The 17178-nt window shown below is 40.2% G+C and overlaps 1 protein-coding gene across 1 annotated transcript in view; it reads right to left on the reverse strand.

The window, feature by feature from the left end:
• VPS13B (vacuolar protein sorting 13 homolog B) overlaps positions 1 to 17178 on the reverse strand; it is a 1305797-nt gene that overhangs the window by 117418 nt on the left and 1171201 nt on the right. The gene's annotated exons all lie outside the window — the stretch shown is intronic.

Below are 17178 nucleotides of genomic sequence, written 5' to 3' on the forward strand. Positions count from 1 at the left end.
AAAAATCATGGTTTGCAAAATCACTTTGCAAATGAACATATAGACAAGCCTGATGCATTTTGGAAACAAGTTCTGTGGACCGATGAGGTTAAAATTGAACTTTTTGGCCGGAATGAGCAAAGGTACGTTTGGAGAAGAAGGGGCACAGAATTTAATGAAAAGAACCTCTGTCCAACTGTTAAGCATGGGGTTGGATCAATCATGCTTTGGGGTTGTGTTGCAGCCAGTGGCACAGGGAACATCTCACGAGTAGAAGGAAAAATGGATTCAATAAAGTTTCAGCAAATTTTGGATGGTAACTTGATGCCATCTGTGAAAAAGCTGAAGTTAAACAGAGGATGGCTTCTACAAATGGATAATGATCCTAAACACACCTCGAAATCCACGGGGGATTACATCAAGAGGCGTAAACTGAAGGTTTTGCCATGGCCTTCACAATCTCCTGACCTCAACATCATTGAAAATCTATGGATAGACCTTAAAAGAGCAGTGCGTGACAGACAGCCCAGAAATCTCAAAGAACTTGGAAGACTTTTGTAAGGAAGAATGGGCAAAGATACCTCAAACAAGAATTGAAAGACTCTTGGCTGGCTACAAAAAGCGTTTACAAGCTGTGATACTTGCCAAAGGGGGCAGTACAAGATATTAACTCTGCAGGGTGCCCAAACTTTTGCAGACGCCATTTTTTTGTTTTCTGTTATTTTGAAAGTGTAAATGATGGAAATAAAATCTAACTTTTGTTGACATATTATAAGAATGTCTAATCTGTAATTTGATGCCTTTTGGAGATTTTTCCATCTTTCCTTGGCTTCTTTATGCACATTAATACAAATTTTTAGCTGGGGTGCCCAAACTTTTGATCCCCACTGTATGTACTCTTTTTTTTTTTCCTCTGCTGCACTGCAAAAGCTTAATAAAAATCCTTACAGTTTATCTCTAGGCAAATTATTTTATATAGTTTTGAATACTATATACGTATACGTTAGAACCTTTTGCCAAGTCTTGTGTCCCCGTTGGGGAGATTCATCTCTCTATTTGATCATTGTCACTGAGAAATAAAGTGAGGGGAAATCCAAAATGTTACAGTTGTCTCAAAAACGTGGTTAGAGACAATATTCCTATGGGGACACTTGTTCCAGTGCCAAGAGGGAAATACCCCTCCACTTTAGGAGATTTTCTCTAACTTCCTGCTGTGTCTCTGGGACAGGAAGTGAAGGAAAATTTCCTAAATGGTACACAGAGCAAAATAAGAACACGACAGAGGTTTTAATTCTTCCCTCCTCTATCCAAAAAATGACACCAACTTTATGTCTACACTTATCACATAGGCTTTAAAGGGAGGAACATGTTTTATACCATACCAACATGTTCTCTATTGCTATATATTTTACAGCAGTAGCTGACCCAAAACAAGCATGTATCAAATGATTCGGCTAAGCTGCATACTTGTTCTGGGTTGGTGTCTCAGGCAGTATTGAATCCAACAGATCCACATGACAGCAAGTGAGTCCTGCCATGGCAACCTATTTATTTCTCTCAGCACAAGTGTACTTTAAAACAGTTTAGCAAAATCAAAACTGATGAAAGGCAGTTATTTTATCTAAGTTAAGATATTGATCTTGCAGTTAGAAGCTCAAGCTAGATAGGTGGTAGGCGGTACAACAAAGTAGAGCTGTTTCTGAAGGACAAGTAGCTACTTAACTCTACCTTCAGTATCATTATTTATTTAGGAAACACTAAAATAAATTCTGAAGGGTAGGTGACATGCTTTGTAAAACTCGCCATATGCCATGTACAAGTCAATAGGCTAAAACCGTCTAAAAAAAGCTCCTGCTCCTTTTTGAGCGACAAGCTTTGCGCAATGCAGTTTGCCACGATTGCAGCGCGACATTCACACCCGCATTTAGGTGCCATTGAAAAAGAATGGCATCTGAAAAAGCGTGTTGCAATTTATCAGTTTTGCAGAGCATTTTGGGCTTGTGGGTAGAATTGTGGTGATTCTGCTCGTGATCACAAACACCCAAGTGTGAACAGGGCCACAAGAAGTTTGGGCTTATGAAAAAAAATAAACCTACTGTATATGCTCAACTTCATGCGGTAGCATCAGTGTGACTGTCAGTCACCGCTCTCTGCTCTTCTCTTCTAGTGCTTACAGGAGTATCGGGCAGGAGACAGGGCAAACATAATTGGCTTTGTCTCTTAACTACGTGCTAAGAGGTGGAGCTAGCTGTCATTCAGGCAGCCAGGTGGATCTTGACAATATTGTCGGGATATTTCCCCGCCTAGAGCGTCTCTGCCCCATCGGCCGTTAGCGGACAATAGCAGAACAAAAGTGTACTCCCATGCTGGTAGGTTAAAGCCTACATTGAGTTTATTTTTTAAATCAATACAAGTGATGGTGCTTGGATTGAATAAGTGTTCCTACTGAGTGCTTTCTTAGTTGAAATCCTCCATCCTCTGTCCCCCACAAAAAGATAACTGCTGTGTGGGTTAATATGAGCCCCTGGACCTGTCATAGGCACTGTCAAGAGTGCCGCCTTTGTCTTCCCCCCTCCTTCCAGCAATGAAAAGCACTCTGTGAATGGAGGATGGGCAGATAAATGAACAGTCTGCCTCCTCAATTCATAAAGTGCTTTTTATTGCCGCAAGCTATAAGTATGCTTTTATGAATGGAGGAGACGAAAAGGATGGGCAGTGTCAATACTCATGACAAGCACCTATGACAAGTCCAGCATATCGTTTTAGCCCCTGGAAGATTACTGCTGTGGGGGTATGGGGGGTGGGGAGAGGACAAAAGATTTCCCCTCTGTTCCTGTTCTGCTGAAAACTCACAATTTGGGATTTTCTTTTAGGTTCCATTCATACTAGGATTTTTAAACCTGCGGGCAGAATCAGCACGATTCTGTCCGCGATTTGAAAACGTGCTGTAAAAATGTTAAGGAGGAGCCAATCATTTCAATGGCACCTGAGAACGCAGGGCATTTTGCCTCAATTGCAGCGTTTTTCCACGCGGCAACTTTTCTTGGGCGTTGAGCATCCTGTAATTTTGTTTGCGCAAAAATGTGCCGCATTTTCAGCAAAAATGCCCTGCGTTTTCAGGTGCCATTGAAATGATTGGCACATGAAAATGCAATCGTGCTTTTTCACACTTTTACACTTTTTTCAAATCACGGGCAGAATAGAGGCATTTCCACCCATTATTTGAAAAAACCTAGTGTGAATGGCGCTGTACATTCACATTGACAACGGTAAACAGGACAAATAGGGCAAATCTCCCTAATAGGGGTAAAGACAGCAAAAAACATGACAGGTGTTCTAAACACACTATCCAAAACTTAAAAACAAGTTTCAACTTTAGTTATTCTTTAAATGATATCGGTCCAAATTGGCCCTAGTATGTATGTATGTATGTACGCATGTCAGATAAGGACCTTAGAGTATAAACTCTTTGAGAGCAGGAACTGATGTGAATGCACAATAGGTAAAATGCTACATAAATTTTCTGTGCTCTATAAATATCTGTAATAATAATTTGTAGGTAGGAAGAAAGTGTGTTACTGGCAGGATCACCAGAAGAAAAGAAGAAACTAAGCCTTAACCACTTTTCCGCCACCCTATAGCAGAAATACTGCTACAGGGCGGCAGGGCTGCACAAAATCATGTATATATACGTGGTTTTGCATTTCCGGGTTGGTGGCCTCAGCTGTCGATCGCCGGGTCCCGGCCGGTAATCACCGAGTATCACTGACAAAGGAGAGACCTGTATGTAAACAATACAGATCTCTCCCCTGTCAGCTTCAGCACACTGCTTTGTATGGCTCTGCATAGCAGAGAATTACAAAGCAATGTGCTGACACAGTAAAAAAAAAGCACACTATTAACCCTTTGATTGCCCCAGATGTTAACCGCTTCCTGCCCAGTGTCATTAGTACAGTGTCAGTGCTTTTTAGTAGCACTGATCACTGTATTGGTGTCACTGGGGATGTCAGTGACAGTCAGTTCCCCCCCGGTGTCAGAATGCCTGCCACAGTCCCACTATAAGTCGCTGATCGCTGCCATTACTAGTATAAAAAAAAATCCAGTATCTATACCGCCATTTGTAGACTCTATAACTTTCACGGAAACCAATAAATTTTTACGTATGGGGATTTTTTTTTAGCAATGACATGTAGCAGAATACATTTTGGCCTAAATTTATGACGAAATTTGATTATTAAACTTTTTTAACTGGACATGTTTATTAGCAAAAAGTCAAAAATATATTTTTTTTTGCAAAATTGTTGGTCTTTTTTTGTTTATAGTGCAAAAAATAAAAGACACAGAGGCAATCAAATACCACCAAAAGAAAACTCTATTTGTGGGATAAAAAAAAGACAAATTTAATTTAGGTGCAGCGTTGCATGACCACACAATTGTCAGTTAAAGTAAAGCAGTGCTGTATTGCAAAAAATAGCCTGGTCAGGAAGGAGAGTAAATCCTCTGGAGGGCAAGTGGTTAAATTGTAAACTAATGCAAACACCACATCTAAGGACTAATCAGCTGCAATATATAAAATTGTTGTTCTTGGGTTTTAGATATACTTTAAAAGAATTGTCCTACACAAAGATCACACAAGCTTTTCTGTGCTGTAAATCTTGTTTAGTTTGCACCGCGGGAGGTCATGTACTAGGATTCTGTAAGAAGAGCCCCTTATATGTGCAGTGTCCTTGTCATCAGTCTGAAAACAGACATAAGCAAACATAACAGAGTCAGACGGTGGGTGGCTTCTGCAGTGCTGACTGACAGTGGTGCTGCAGCTAGCCGGCCTGTAATCTTATCACTATTATTACTACTACAAGATGTTTCAAGGTTTACTGTGTTCTTTGGTAATAACAGATTTATGGCAAGGACTGAAAGCCTCCTAATAGCTCTGATATGGATTCACACAACAAACCGATTAAGAAACTGGGCTGTTTCAGCTGAAGGGAAACAGAAGTCAGAGTAATTATTTTATAGTACAGCGGGCTGCGGTGGTTACGGATAACAAAACGCACAGCAAGTAGAAACAACCATATATAATATAAAGTTATAGCCACAAGGTCCTTGTTACATGATTCTTTTGGAGCATCTTCAGGAAATCAAAGGAAGCACAGCAAATGCTAAAGGCTTAGAGTAAACCTGTGAAGACAAAAATATTGAGCTGGAAACTTCACTGTCTATATGCTCGCTCCAGGTCGATGACTCAATTATTATTATAATATATCATTTATGCATCGTCAACAGTTTTCACAGCACTTTACAATGCAAAGGAAGACAGCACAGTTATAATACAATAGGAATAGGAGGGCCTTCATGTGAACTTACAATTTAATAGATAGCCAAACTGAGATCAGCGTTCAAGCTGAATTCCAGATGTGGCAGATTTGACATAGTTACATTGGAGAAATCTATGTATGTATGTTCCATAAATGTGGGATCTCCGGGAAGCTGGAAATCCCGGTAGTGTACACCATAATTACATCATTGTCACTAGCTCCCAGATCCTGTGCAGAGCGGCTGCCCAGTTGACACAGGAGGTTGCCCGCTCAGCAGACACCATTCAGTGAACACTTTACATTTTTTCAACTAATGCAAAGTGTTCTCTATATGTCCACTTCCGTTTGATATAGGCCAATGTCAATGATGTTATCTTGGTTAAAGTGGTTGTAAATCCTTACATCTGACATCACGCACTGCAGATAACATAGCAGGGAGCTGAGGCATAAGTGGAGGGAGGGGATACATCCCTCCTCCTCCACACAAACCCATAGGCAAACATGCACAGCTGAGGCTGTCAATCACAGATTGTGTGCTTGAGCTCCCCTCTCCAATCTCCCTCCATCCCTTGGAGTCAACATTAGCTGTCAGAAATGATTCATACAAATAGCAGGACCAGCAGCCAGCAGACAGAAATTACACTCAGTGCTCTGGATTGAGGAAAGTACACACTATAGAAGGAGGTGCATGTTTTCCATGTTAGAGGTTTATAACCACTTTAACTTTTCAATGTACATTTGTAAAAGAATGTGTTCTCTGATTGAACATGGTGCAGATTGTGATGTCAGAGCCCTGGCACTCCACCTCATCCATTCCCTGCATTCATTCAGAAAGTGAAGTGTGTTCCCTGAATGGAGCCTGTGCCAATGGGCAACCTCCTGTGATCACAATGCAGCAGGGAAGCTGCTCGGCACATCCATATGTATTACACTGGTCCAAGCTGGGTTAGTGTAAAAATTGGCAGACATAGAATTCATCCTTGACCACTTCAGCCTCTATGGTTAAGTGGCTATACCAGAATGATGCAGTTACAGGCATCATCTCAGTATTTTTGTTTTCAGCCAGCAGCAGGTTTTAATGTAAAAGTGATCCTAGCAGCTAATGAGCCACTGGATCGCTTTTACAGGTGGTGGGAGGGGGTCCCTTCCCGGGCTCTTTCTGCCACCTTCCCAGGCTCTCCTGTCCCAAAAGGGAGCCCAGGACTGAAACTAACAGTTGTGCCGGCTTACCATAGAGATAATCGAGGACCAGAATATCCCTGATCATCTCTATGGTCTGAGAAACTGGAAGCGACAACTATTTAGCCACTTCCAGTTTCACCAGGTTGTAAAGGCATTACTAGCTTGGGAAAGCATCTGATCAAATCGATCTTGGTTTAATCAGATGCTTTTAAGAGTAGAGGAGAGATCTGGGGTCTAATAAACCTCAGATCTCCATATAAAGAGAACCTGTCACTGCCCATGCTTCCACAAGGGATGTTGTTCATCCCTTGTGATAGCAATAAAAGTGATAAAAAAGAGACAGTGTACAAATAAAAAAAACTTAAATTAAATTTACAACAGTTTTAAAGTGCCCCCTTCCCACCATGCTCGGACATAAAGGCGATTACACGCGGCTGTCCTGCACACATTTGTAAATGGCGAGTGCACCACACATGCAAAGTATTGCTGCAAATGTCAGGTAGAGAGCAATAATTCTAGCACCATACCTCCCGTGTAACTCTAAACTGGTAATCTGTAAAGGCTTTTAAAGCATCATTTATGAAGATTTTTAAGTACCGTAGTGTGTCACCATTCCACGGGCATGCACAATTTTAAAGAGAGACATGTTAGGTGTCTATTTATTCAGAGTTACATCACCTTTTATATTTTATCAAACAAATATCATATTTGGGTATCATACTTGTTTTTGTGCATATTTTCTCCCCAAAAAAATTGCATTTGAAAAACTACTGCACAAATTTTTTGTCACATAAAATTTTGCAACACCCACTGTTTTATTCTCTAGGGCCTCCACTTTAAAAAAAATATATAATGTTTGGGGGTTCTAAGTAATTTTCTAGCAAAAAAAAGCTGATTTTTACATGTAGGAGAGAAATGTCAGAACAGGCTGGTGGCTCAAGTGGCTTAAGTGTGATCATTGAACCCTCCCACGCTTCGTTTTCAAAGTTTCTTTTTCAGTGTTTAACACAACAGCAGGAAAAATTTTGTATTAAAACGAGGAAGACTTAGAGCTTCTTGTCAGGGTTTTATTGCCATTTGAGTACCCATTAGTGAGATGTTTCCCTCATTTCATGTTAGGGCATGATGTGACGGGAAATCTCTCCAATGGGTGCAAAAACAGGAATATACACTATATTGCCAAAAGTATTGGGACACCCCTCCAAATCATTGGATTTAGGTGTTCCAATCACCTCCCTGGCCACAAGTGTATAAAATCAAGCAATAAAGCCATCTATGAAATTTCCTTGCTACTAAATATTCCACGGTCAACTGTTAGTGGTATCATAACAAAGTGGAAGCAAGTGGGAACAACAGCAACTCAGCCACAAAGTGGTAGGCCACATAAAATTACAGAGCGGGGTCAGCACATGTTGAAGCGCACAGTGTGCAGAAGTCGCCAACTGTCTGCAGAGTCATTAGCTAAACACCTCCAAACTTTGTTTGGCCTTCAGATTAGCACAACAGTGCGTAGAGAGCTTCATGGAATGGGTTTCCATGGCCAAACAGCTGCATCCAAGCCTTGCATCACCAAGTTCAATGCAAAGCGTCAGATGCAGTGGTGTAAGGCATGCCGCAACTGGATTCTAGAGCAGTGGAGCCGAGTGACGAATCGCGCTTCTCTGTCTGGCAAACTGACAAACCAGGTTTGGCAGTTGCTAGGAGAACAGTACTTGCCTGACTGCATTGTGTCAAGTGTACAGTTTTATGGCAGGGGCTTTATGGTGTGGAGTTGTTTTTCAGGGGTTGGGCTTGGCTCCTTAGTTCCAGTGAATGGAGCTCTTAAGGCATCAGCATACCAAGACATTTTGTACAATTGCATGCTCCCAACTTTGTGGGAACAGTTTGGGGATGACCCCTTCCTGTTCCAACATGACTGCGCACCAGTGCACAAAGCAAGGTCCATAAAGACATGGATGAGAGAGTTTGGAGTGGAGGAACTTGACTGGCCTGCGCAGAGTCCTGACCTTAACCCGATAGAACACTTTGGGGATGAATTAGAGCGGAGACTGTGAGCCAGGCCTTCTCGTCCGACATCAATGTCTGACCTCACAAATTCGCTTCTGGAAGAATGGTCAAACATTCCCGTAGAAACACTTCTATACCTTGTGGACAGCCTTCCCAGAAGAGTTGAAGCTGTTATAGCTGCAAAGGGCGGGCCAACTCAATATTGAACCCTATGGACTAAGACTGGGATGCCTTTAAAGTTTGTGTGCGTGCAAAGGCAGGCGTTCCAATACTCTTGGCAATACAGTGTATTTCTCAGAAGGAAGGGTCTAAACTGTTGGCAATGTTTTTGCTGATGTCTTGGCTTTCATGCCCCAGTGAAAACCACATTCCCTGTTTGTTAAACAGGCATCGCAAGACGTAAAGCTGACCATACACATAAATATTTCTCTCAGCCTAGCAGGTTGTCAAAAAGAAATCCAAAGATTCCCCCATCTATGATAAATAGCATAGATATATGAATATCCTGTTGCTTGCTATTGTATTCAGACAGTCCACAGTCACATTACCCGAACAGTGACTGCAAATAATTGGATGAAGTCACTCTTTCAGTATTCTGACAGCTGTGGGTGCCGGCTGTCAGAATACAATTTGGTTGATTGGTTGCAGTCACTATTCTGCTAACATTTTCCACCTTGCTGCTTTGATTTCTCAATTAAAGTTTGTTGAGCTGGGGGAAGGGGGGTGATGGCAGGGTCACCCAACACTTTAATTTGAATTCAAGCTGTGTATGGCCATATTACGGAAAAATCTTTCCAATGAGGTCACAGAGAGCAATAAAAAGTTTTGTTTTCCGCCCCCCCCCTTCTTGCCTAGGCAAATGATGTGTAGTGCTCCCGATGCCTCTTGGAATATGCATGTTATATATCCCAGGAGGCACAGTCTTTCACTCATAAAAAAGAGGAGGAGGCAGGCCTAGCGGCGCATTATCAGGACCTGCTGGCCTGAACCCGGAAGAGATGGCAGCCTCCAGATGTCATCACACAACATGGCAGCATAGGACTGGAGAGGTGGCAAAGAGACATGGATCTCAGCAGGACAACGCTGGATCCACTTGGTGGGTGAGTATCTTAACTGTGCAAAACCCAGCATAAGGTAAGCAGGGATAAAAAAAAAAGAAAAAAAGAAGGGGGGGTCCTCTTTAAGTTAAGTGCACTGAGTATCTTAACTGTGCACAACCTAGCATTAGGTAAGCAGGGATTTAAAAAAAAAAAGGGGGGTGGGGAGTTCCTCTTTAAGTTATGCTGATTTTGGCAATGGCTATTATGCAGTCTGGAATTCTCAGAAGATAACTATGGGGAGGGTTCATTTCCTGCTACTGGATTAAATCATTTTGGAATGCTGAATACAGTCAGCCAATGGGTAAACCATGTGGCTTCTTTACATTACATGTTTAACACTGAAATATCTGTTTACTTGGAGTTCTCTGTTAAAAACTGAAATATAAGCTTTCCAAAAGAATATAAGACATCTGCATTGTTGTCACAAAGTAAAACATTTGTATAAGAAGGTACTAACAGAAGCTGCACAATGACGGACAATTATTTAATTTGAAGTGAATCTGGAAAAATTCAGTTTTTCGCTGCAAAACTAATATGGGGTTTGAAAATCAAAGAAAGGCAGCCTCCACCTGAGGCTTCTCACTGGGGTATTTAGCTTTGTGATAGTTTCCCTTGTATTGGAATGATGTTGACACAAGGGTCTATTTGGTCAGTGATGAACCTAATATCGGGCTTTAAATGTTATAAAGCAGAGTCAATCAAAACACTTGATTTGATTTAACCTTACGTTGTCCACTTGCTGAATATTGCACTGTCCCAGGTACAGGTGCACAACATTTTTATTTTAAGGAAAGGCAAATTTCATGGACCTCATGTGGTATTGCCATATATGATTAGCCTATACTAATAATTCCATTTTGGGTGGATGTTGGTGGTTTTAATGGTTTGTTCACTCCAGCCTGGTCTCCTCCTGACCAAAGGCTGAACTTCATATTACAGTTTAATATAAAGCTCAGCGCAATGGGTGCCCCTGGCATAGTGCAACAATAGCCTAAAACAGTATGCTTTATTTCATTTATGCAATAAATAGAATATTCCAGAATCCAGCAGTAAAAGTCTGTACTGACTGAAGCATGTATCCTACATCAAGACTGCTGTAAAAAAAAAATACAAAAATAAATAAAAAAGAAATACCATGCTATTTACTAATTTGGATTAGATTCAATCTGTAACTCCAGTATCCACAGTTAATGTGAAATTAACAGTGGGAAGTGATAGCGTCTCCTGTATAACAAATGTTACCTATAAGCAGAAGGTTTGAAATGTAGGAAATAATGCCTGAAAATGACAAATTAAATGTGTTTCTTGTAACATTAAAGGACAACAAAAGGTAAAACCATTTTTTTTCTTTTTCTCGCTTTTGTTTGGGGGGGGGGGGGGGGGGAAGGGGTATTGGAACACCTGTAGGTTTTTATTGCTATCTGTGTCCCTGTTAGGGAGATTCTCCCCTCTCTATTTGCCCCATTCACCATCAGCACTAAAAGTGAAAGAAAATCCCAAATTATGGGTTGCCAACAGATGGGGACACTAGTTCTGGTGACCAGGGATTATCTCAAATTGGATTGGAGGGACTTTCTTTCACTTCCTATTTTGTTATGGGACAGGAAGTGATGATAAATCCCCCCCATTGGGAAACAGATGGCAAAAAAAGCTGACATGGATTATAACCCTCCCATTCTTTATTAAAAATGAAAATAAAAAAAGTTTTGCTATTAGTTCTATTTTAAGACTCAGAGTTCGCCAATAAAGGGAATCACTGAAAATGACACCTTCACCTGTCACCTTTCTACAGCATTTTGCTAAATTAATCTACAAATTTACAATTGGTTGATATACTAAAGAAGTGAAGACTGTTCGGTTAGGAAAGCGAATACACACTTTCCAAAATGAATGTTCACTGAGCTTAGTAAATACAGTTAAGATGAAACAATGATCAAATCACATGCTAGCAAATACTCTGGTTTTTATATTTCTCTCGGACACAGTTGGGTATTCAAAGTCAACACAGGTTTATCTTATTTACTATCATTCACTTTGCAAGGTGAATATACACTTTATTACGGCTATGTTCACATCTATACGTTTCGTTTGTGTGCATATCCACAGAAGAACTCTACACGACATTTAACCTTATTTTCTATGGGTCTGGTTCATATCTGTGCAGTTTCTTGAAATGCGTTTTTTTGCAAGGTGCAAGGACTTTTTTTCTTATCATTGTAGGCTCCACCGACTTCAATGGAATTGCATCAAAAAAGCATGAAAAATAGTGCATAACAATGGACACCTGCATCTAGCAACATTGAAACTTATAAAAAAAAAAATGTACAATGCACTGTAAAATTTTACAAGCTTTAAATAAAAGAATGTATAAAAAAAACAAACACACAAAGCACAATAAAAATACATCAAAAACACATAAGAAAAAAAACACAGCAAAAGCACATGCATAGATGTGAGCCTAACCTTAGGGAACAGCCTCTGCTTCTTTAGTAAACCAACTCCACAGTGTGTATACAGCTAACATAATAATGAACGGAATGAATGTAATGGATTAGTGATGCACACTAAAAGACAGACAAATAAGAGCAGAAAAAATTACAAAGTTTCTGCATGAAGTCCCAGTGTGAGTGAGAACCAGGCCCGTATAAACAGTGCACTTGCTGACTCACTGTCACTGAGGAATACACTTGTCTGTTTAAATTTACTAGACTCCGACATGCTGGCACGGTAGCTCTCCCTATACGTTACAAATGTAATGCTACTGTGGCTCCACGGTTCACTAAAGGCAAAGCTGACCGGGCCAAATGCATAAGACAACACACTTGTGAAATAGATTCTGGAAGATTAGCATTTCACTTGTAACTGCGTTCGAAAAGGAAAATGCAAACATTGTATAGTCATTGGCTTTCCTGAAAAAATAAATAAAGAAGCTGAAAAAAAGGCCTTGTTGCCCATTACAACCATTTAATTGCGCAATTGCTTTCATTTATTACTAACCAAAATGTATACATTCTGGCCCATTTCCTTATACAAGGCTCATTAGGAGTACTAATTAGTGTACAGTTTAAATGCCACTTTTTTTTAACTTGACTGTGGTTCTGTATTTCTCATTTAAAAAGGGATTTTAAAGGCAGATCCACGGGTGCTAATTTGGTTGGCTATTTGCAAGACAGACAATGTGACCAAAATTTTTGCTAGCCCCTTAACCTCCGGAAAGTTTTCCCCTTCATGATCAGAGCATTTTTTTGCTATTCAACACAAAGATAATTTAACTGGCAATTGTGTGGTCATGCTACACTGTTACCAAATGAAATTTCTATCATTTTTTTTTCAGACAAATATAGCTTTATTTTGGTAGTTTGTGATCACCACTGTTGTTAGTTTTTTTTTGTTTGCTATATAAATGAAAAAAGACTGAAAAATTGTGAAAAAACAATATTTTTCCATGTAAACATGTTCATTGTTGGCCTTAAGTAAGCCTATAGAGAAGCAAAGATATATACTGTAGATATGTAATGAAAAAAGGTTTATTTGCTAATTTAAAATACTGCAGAGATGCAGAAGCTGGAAAGGTGTGCAAAGACACAATGAAGAGGAATTTACTGAGGCTGGTGCAGCCAGAATCTGGTGCCGCTGTGCATGGCAACCACTGAGTTTCTATCCTACCTTTTCTAAGGCCAGCCATACATGAGTCGAAATTCGACCGATTTTTCGTCCGAAAATTGGACCTAAGAATAATCGGCCAATTTTCGCTCTGTTAGTGGGTCAATGGCACCAGCCGATTTTCGTGGTTCCTCCCCTTTTCGGTGATCGGGCCTGTTGGAAAATTTGTGAAAAACTACCGATTTTCAGCTCAATGATGGTCAAATTGTATGAGCCGTGACCTGGAAGGAACAGAAGTTTTGCCTGTTATGTGGGGTGAACTTTATGACTTGGTCGGCTGATTTTTTAAATCATTGATGGCACCATCAGATAACTGAGCAAACAACGTTTGTCGATTTTTTTGACTTGTAAAAAAAAATCCCAATACGTGTGTATTAATTGGTTTGTGTGAACATTATATCTACAAACCATAGTAAATATATATATATATATATATATATATATATATGACAATTGATCATTTTTTGATGTACCAATGATGTACCTCAATTCTTGAGGTCCTAAAATGCAAGGACAGCACAAATTTCCCCCAAATTACCCTTTTTTGGATAGTTGATAGTCTGAGGCATTTAGCAATGGGCATGGCAAATTTTTTGAAGTTGTATTTTTTTGACACAAATTTTTGAAAATGAAGAAATTGAATAAAATTAGTTTTTTTTACCATATTTTTTTTTACATACTGTCACCAGTGCAGTACAGCATCATCATATGAATGATGTGGCGGTGATCAAGGGCACTGACTGGTGACATATGTTACAAAAAAATAATTTTTTGACCTTTTCTTTTTTTTTCTTTCACATATTTTCATCAGAGTAGTCACCATAGTAAAACTGTGTGCAGGAATTTTTTTTTTTCTAGTATTAATTATTAATTCAACCCAATCATCTTCTCCAAACTGTTACTTTACATAAACCTTTCTCAACCTTTTCAACACAGAGGAATCCTTGAAAAAAAACTTTCTGGTTTCAGGGAACCCCTGCTAAAAATGACTAAAGCTATCACATAGTGTGATGGTCAGTGGGAAGAATATTCATTACACTTGTGGTCATTGGGAAGAATTACCCCCTTACAGATAGCTAAAAGATCAACGGTGTCAGTGGGAACTTATCTGAAATGCAGAAATTGCTCATTGGTCAAGGAACCCCTAGCAACCTCTGGAGGAACCCTAGGATTCCACAGAACCCTGATTGAGAAACCTGCCTCACGTTTGCTGGAGGAGGTCTTCTATAGTCTACATGCCCATGATTATCATGAAGACAATAATTGTTTTAACTAGTTCAGCACAGATTTAGGAGGTAAACCTGTACCTTTTCCCATCAAACTTCATCTTCCTTGACTACAATAAATGCAATATTTGCTTTCTTCGGAATTCCGATTGTATCCAGCATATGGAAAAGTTTCACAGAGCAGCTGTTTAATATCTTAGGTACCTCACAGGATAAATGTGTCCATTTATGGAATGACAAAGATTGGTGGATAGAAATAAAGAATATTTCTAATAGTCTAAAGGTTTTAGATATTACATGAAAATGTAAAACATTCCCTAGATATTATTGACATGAGAAAAGATATGTTCTGTGACACTATGTATCAATCAGTTCCCAATGTAACAGAACATTTTGTGAAAAGTTACAGCATTACCAGCATACATATTATGAACTTACAAATGTGAGCCTGTCCTCTGAATAGTGACATAAAGAACTAGGAGACAAGCAAGCTCTGAGATTTGAATTCAGGCATACTGCTGTGGAACTCACCAGAAAGGGTTATGAAGCTGGAACATCACTGTTATTATTTCTAGAGATGCATTTACGGTTATCTACTGCCAGTAAATAAAAATAATCACCAATGTCCATTTGTGTTTGATAGGGTGGTATTGTAAAGGTGCCCATAGGCTTTAGATGGCAGCCTCACAGAGACAACCCAATGTCTATGGACCAGTCCCAAACAAGTAAACAAAGCAATTGACTTGGTTTTCTTATACAGTTTTCCCCCTTGTTATGGACACACAGCTTCCTTTACCTCCTTCTTTACCCTTAACAGCAACACCAGAGTGATTGGGGTTCTTCTTCTGTTACTGAGTTGCAAGGATGAAGCAGGGGCGGACTGACCATTCGAGCACTCGGGCAGTGCCCGGGGTCAGTAGGGGGCCCCATGAAATGCCCCTGGTAACTTTTATAGGCTTTTTTGTGTGTACTTTGAGTGTGGGCAAGGACACAGGGGCCCCATGATCCCCTATTGCCCGGGGGCCCCATGAGTTGTCAGTCCGCCCTTGCGATGAAGCATGTGTTGAATATCTTCCTACATTTTTCTGATATGCCATTCACAAATGAAATAGTTACAGTATTCTGGCGTTATGCCTTTCCCCTTGACTGTTGGCTTTTTATGGTTTTAACAAAACCCTGAGTGATTAGGCACAATCTTTGACAGTTTTGGGTGCATTACTTAGGCTCCGTTCACACTAGTGTAATTTCAGATGCGTATTTAGTCACACAGAATTGCATGACAATGGAAATAACATTGTTTTCAATGGTGCCTATTCACATCAATGCAACTCAGCATGGCATGATTTATTAAAAGGTTCATGTAGTACTAATATTATTATACAGGATTTATATAGCGCCAACAGTTTGCTCAGCTCTTTACAATATAAACAATGGTGCAATAGAATATGCAAACCAATTCAAAGTAGTAGTAAAGTTGCATCCAAGTTGCACTACAAAACTGCACTTAAAATCAGATCAAATTTGGATCGTGGCACTTTGAGCCTAGCCTTAGTATAGGTTGTCACTGTGACAGTCTGGTCATGCAGATTTCTAATAATTACCTACTTGCGTTCCAGTAAGTCAGGGGCAGGCAATACTAAAGAGATGGAAATCTACCTGAAGAACATAGAAAAAGTCAAAGATCACCGGGCACGGCGCTGCCCAATGTTGCCTCCTCACCACCTGATTTAAACCTTTAATTGCCTTACTACCAATTAATATGGAATGTACAGTGGGGCAAAAAAGTATTTAGTCAGCCACCAATTGTGCAAGTTCTCCCACTTAAAAAGATGAGACAGGCCTGTAATTGGCATCATAGGTAGACCTCAACTATGAGAGACAAAATGAGAAAATAAATCCAGACAATCACATTGGCTGATTTGGAAATAAGTTATTTGCAAATTATGGTGGAAAATAAGTATTTGGTCACCTACAAACAAGCAAGATTTCTGGCTCTCACAAACCTGTACCTTCTTCTTTAAGAGGCTCCTCTGTCCTGCACTCATTACCTGTATCAATGGCACCTGTTTGAACTTGTTATCAGTATAAAAGACAATTAGAAAATGGAAGACATACAAGACCACTGATAATCTCCCTCGATCTGGGGCTCCACGCCACCCCGTGGGGTTAAAATGATCACAAGAACGGTGAGCAAAAATCCCAGGACCACATGGGGAGACCTAGTGAATGACCTGCAGAGAGCTGGGACCAACGTAACAAAGGCTACCATCACTAACACACTACGCCGCCAGGGACTCAGATCCTGCAGTGCCAGACATGTCCCCCTGCTTAAGCCAGTACATGTCTGGGCCCGTCTGACGTTTGCTAGAGAGCATTTGGATGATCCAGAAGAGGACTGGGAGAATGTCATATGGTCAGATGAAACCAAAATAGAACTGTTTGGTAGAAACACAACTCGTCGTGTTTGGAGAAGAGAGAATGCTGAATTGCATCCAAAGAACACCATACCTACTGTGAAGCATGGGGGTGGCAACATCATGCTTTGGGGCTGTTTCTCCGCAAAGGGACCAGGACGACTGATCCATGTACAGGACAGAATGAATGGGGCCATGTATCGTGAGATTTTGAGTGCAAACCTCCTTCCATCAGCAAGGGCATTGAAGATGAAATGTGGCTGGGTCTTCCAACATGACAATGATCCCAAAC

The sequence above is a fragment of the Staurois parvus genome, unplaced genomic scaffold (assembly GCF_062004578.1).
Source record: "Staurois parvus isolate SC_StPar_1 unplaced genomic scaffold, SC_StPar_1.0 ptg000052l, whole genome shotgun sequence".
Taxonomy (NCBI): domain Eukaryota; kingdom Metazoa; phylum Chordata; class Amphibia; order Anura; family Ranidae; genus Staurois; species Staurois parvus.